Below are 5183 nucleotides of genomic sequence, written 5' to 3' on the forward strand. Positions count from 1 at the left end.
CACAGCAGGAGGTGAGTGGTGGGTGAGGAAGTGAAGCTTCATCTGTATTTATATAGACATTTCCCATTGCTCAAATTACTGTCTGAACTCCACCTCCTGTCAGATCAGCAGTGGTATCAGATTCTCATAGGAGCACGAAGCCTATTGTGAACTGTGCGTGTGAAGGATCTACGTTGCAATCTCCTTATGAGAATCTAATGCCTGATGATCTGTCACTGTCTCCCATCACCCCAGATGGGACTGTCTAGGTGCAGGAAAACAAGCTCGGGGCTGCCACTGATTCTACATTATGGTGAGTTGTATAATTATTTCATTATATAGTACCATGTAGTAATAATAGAAATAAAGTGAACCATAAATGTAATATACTTGAATCATCCCAAAACTATTCCCCCCACCCCAGTCTGGAAAAACTGTCTTCCACAAAACTGGTCCCTGGTGCCAAAATGGTTGGGGACTGCTGCAATGTAGGACATTGTTCATATCAGCATGTCCAAAACCAAACCAAGCTCACAGCCTCCTCAACACTTGTTCTGCCTCTGCTAGACTGTAACTCAGTTGATGACATTTCCATTTGCTGTTCCACCCAAGCCAGGGATCTGGGAGTCATCATTCCTTCCTTCATCTCCCCCCCACCCATCCCCCAAGGTTAAGTTCAACCCCTAGATTTCCCCTGAGGGACCTACAACTCTATCGCCACTGACAGGACCATAATTAAACCCCCGGCCCTCAAGGGCCTGGCTCTCTATAATAGTCCCCTGACTAGTCTAGACTCTGCCTTTGTCTTTCCCGCTTCTTTACATCCTACCATAGAAATCTTTCCAAAGCACAGATCTGATCCTATTATCTCCCTGCTTCAATCCTCTAGGGGCCCCTGTTCCTGTTCCTGTTCTTCCTCCCAGTCCATCCTTACCACTTCCTGCATTTCCATTTACCCTTCGCACTCTGCCGTTCCAACTACTTGTAGCTCTATGCTTGCTTATATTTTCACCCTTTGTATATTGTGCCCCATTTATTTGGAATATCATGTCTTCTATACTATATGGAAAGCAAAACTTTTGGCCGTCATTTAAATCCAGGGTCTTTCTTAGGAGGGAAATCCCTGCTTCTCTCTATCCAAATGGTGTTAGTCACTTCATTCTATATGCTACTGAAGGATCACAAAGCTGCATCTCTTTGTACTTATCATACTATTGTGAAATTACTTATTTACATGCCTATCTCCCCTAATAAACGACTCCTTGAGGGACATGATTTTTATTTCCTTGACTTTATACAGTGTCTGGTACATAATAAGCTCTCCATAAAATGTGTGTTGAATTCCAGGGAGTGAGTGATCATCAGAGCTGGATGCGGCAGGGTAGCCAAAGAGGGAGAGAAGACAGAGAAAAATTGATGATTCAGGAAAGTTGGGAACCTTCCAGGGGCAGAGTCCCAGAGAGGTAGGCACGGGCATGCAACAGGAATGGAGCATCAGGATTCCAGGATCTAGACTCAAGGTCATGCGGATATGAATTTTTAAATATTCAATTATTTTTAAAGATGAAGTATTCTTTTTCTCTATTCTTGGCCATTGGAACTCTTCCTTAGAAGATACACGTTTTGGTTTATAATCTAGGAGTATGTTGCAAAGGCTTATTTGTAAAAAGTATCAATTGCTTACAATTTTTTTTTTGTACTGTAACACTGAAGATTCAGTTTCAAAGTATGTCCTTAATTTTAGTGTTCCAAAGTTGAATAAGCAAAACTCTCCTTTATCTTTCTCTTTCTCCTTCCCAATCTCTCTGTGTGTGTATGTGTATATCTATATATAGATATAGATATACACACACATATATATGTATATATTTACATTATCCTTTACAATTTTAAGCAATGTTGTCATGCGACTAGTTGCTCACCATTCAGATCTTTCTAGGCCAAAGAAAACAATTCTAACTCTTTACAGAAGCAGTGGGTCAACCCTTACAGTTATACAGATTGGCCTGCACAAGGGAACCTGCTGAGGAGGTGAGTGTTGGCTCAAATCCAGCTGGCACGATCCTCCCCAGGTGAGGGGGTGTGGGGCTATTCACCAGGGAGGACACCTCCATCTAATTCACACATGGCACGGCCTTGGCTAACACTGCCCTGCAGAAATCCTTCCATCATTATTTTATTTTATTTGTCTTTTCCCTGACCTGTTCCTGCTCTGTTAGGTTTTTATTAAAGTGGAACAACCAGAATTGCAGCAATATTTCAGCAAGGGGTGCCCAGTGACTTTATAGAAGGGTTTACCGGTATTTTCTAGTATTTGTTCACTTCTTGGATGAAGCTGCACGAGACATACTTGTGTCTGTGGAACAGCTCATAGGAACTTTTCTGGTGGGGTGCTGTCACCAGCTTGGACTAGCTCCTGGAGCCACTTCTGCTCATCTCTTTCCAACTCAGCATTCTGTGACGTTACATCGATAGCTTGAAATTGGCAGTGATAGGAATATTTCCACCCCAGAAATTGTCAAACATCACAAATCGAGGCATCTACCCCCATCCCCAAGAGAGCAGAGGTGTCAGCATACGGCTCTACATACATTTTCTAGATGCTGCTTTCTAGAAGCAATAATCTTTTATGTAAAATACATGTTTGAACCATTGTTTCCATGAAAGACGCATTGCCTTACAACTGTGACACTGAAATCTATATGCCATTTATGGGGGCCAACTTTTGTGGTCTCAGCAATCTTTAGCGTATTCCAAATGGAGCAGGACTTCTCCCTTGTTATCACTAGGCTTAGAGATATCACTGTGTACTTCCTTAGCCACATCATTCACAAAATCCCCAAATGTGCCTTGTCCTCATATGAATTTCTTGATCTCAAATGGAGTCCACAGAAAAATGCTTGTTTGTTTCTCTAGCATATATACATTTCTCTATGTGGGGCATCTGTATGTATAGTACATGTGTTCTAGCTAAACCTTGAAAAAGATATTTTGTTTAATCTTATGGCAACTCAATTTGTAATCATATCTTTTGTATGAGACTCTTCTAAAAGACATGGTGGATTGCAGCACTGGCCTCCGTTTTTCATCCATGCGGTATATAAGTTCTTTACCACATCACCCCACCTTAAGGCAGTGTGATCTCCTTTCCCTTGACTTTGGACTCACCCATGTGACTTGCTTCAGCAAGTGAGATGTTAGCATTTATGACATAAGCAGGGGCTTAAAACAGTCTTCATTGTTGGGGTTGCCTTCTGTCCCTCTGCCATAGCTACAAAGAGAATGTGCCCCTGTTCATTTGCTGGTGTAAGGAGGATGAGAGACATATGGCACAGGTCTGGACCCAGCCTGCCCTTTGGAGTCAAGCCCAGATTAGATTCACTGAACCCATGCTGACACAGAGATATGTGAGCAAGAATAAATTACTGTATTTGAAACTTCTGGATTTGAATGTAGCTTGTTATGCAGCATTATTGTGGTAATAGTTAACTGATATTGTCATGTGATTTGCATGGACATTATGAATTTTACATAAGCCCTCCTTTTTCTTTGAACTAAGAGCTTATTTTAAACAAAAACAAAAACATTTCTGATCAGTCAAATAATATTTACTGAATATCTACTATGCATAAATTGCTATTCCAGAAACTGGAGATTCAACGGTAATCAAGAAGGAGAAGTTCTTGCTTTCATGGAGCCAATATTCTATAGCTGTGCTCTCTAATAAGGTAGCTACTAGCCATATGTGGATATTTAAATTAAATAAAATTTAAAACTAAATAAATAAAAGAAAAATTTAAAAAATCAATTCAGTGACATTTTAAAACGCAGTTCTTCAGTCTCACTAGTCACATTTCAAATGCTCAATGTAGCTAAGAACATTTCCGTTATTGCAGAAAGTTCCACGGGACAGTGTTATTCTAGAGGAAGGAGACTAACAATAATAAATAAATAAATGGACACAGTAATTTCAGCTAGTGGTAAGTACAATGAGGAAAACAGAACAGAAGGGATGCATTAGGGAGGAAGTACAGAGGGTGCTGACTGCGGGAAAGAAGCAGTCAGGCAAAGCTCTGGGGGCTGTTCCTTCTGGGCAGAGAGCACCGTACATGCAAAGGCCCTGGAGTGAGAAGTAGCCTGGTATGTTTAAGGAATGGTAAAGCGTCACATGAGCTGAGTGAGGCAGGAGAGGCGAATTTAAGGGCAGGAAGTCAGACAGGTGCGGAAGCCATATCCTGCAGGGTCATGCATGCTGTGGTCAGGGCCTGGATTTCCGTCTGAGTGCAATGGAAAAGCAATGGAGGATTTTAGACAAGGAGTGACATGATCCAATTGGTGTTTTTTAAAAGATTGCTCTAGTCACCTGAAGCAGATCTCATAAAGGTGAAGTTCTAGATACTGAGAGAGAACAGGATAAATGTGTCTCTAGCGAGACGAAGAAATAAATTTAAGAATGTTATTATGATTAAGGAATCTACGCACACATTTTAAAGTGTGTATTCATTGCTGCCATATTTATACGCTACCCCAAATCATTTCTAATAACTAAAACTTTGTGTGTGCCCTTCTAAAAACAGGAATATAACTTCTAATAAGGAATCACAGGGCTAAAGCGAAGGGAGCGTCTGGAGCCCTCTCACAAGGGACCCTTTCTCTTCTGCCCCCTGCAATGGTCCCTGTTACAATTGTGTCATACATCTTTTTATAAAAATAATTAGGGATTATTCTTCTGTTAACTAACTGTGTCTTGGAGCAAATCTTTTAGCATCAGAGACTTTGTTTCTGTATCAGTAAATAAGAAGCAGAAAGTTAGTTCTCATGTGCCTTAGGTCTCTCTCAGCTTTAAAATTAACAAATTGTATGATTCAAGATAGATGATTAAAATTCCAGAAAGTCTAGATGTGTGTGTGTGTGTGTGTGTGTGTGTGTGTGTGTGTGTAGAAGTGGACCACTTTTCTAAAAGTTTGTTTTAAAATAACTATATGTAAGAGAAGAAGAAGAAAAAAAATGTGACTGAACTTTTTATTTTATTTGTTTTATTTTTCTGAGACACAGTCTCACTTTGTTGCCCAGGCTGGAGTGCAGTGGCACAGTCTTGGCTCACTGCAATCTCCTGCCTACTGGGTTCAAGCGATTCTCCTGCCTCAGCCTCCCCAGTAGCTGGGATTACAGGCATGTGCCACCACACCTGGCTAGTTTTTGTA

The sequence above is a fragment of the Saimiri boliviensis genome, chromosome 13 (assembly GCF_048565385.1).
Source record: "Saimiri boliviensis isolate mSaiBol1 chromosome 13, mSaiBol1.pri, whole genome shotgun sequence".
NCBI lineage: Eukaryota > Metazoa > Chordata > Mammalia > Primates > Cebidae > Saimiri > Saimiri boliviensis.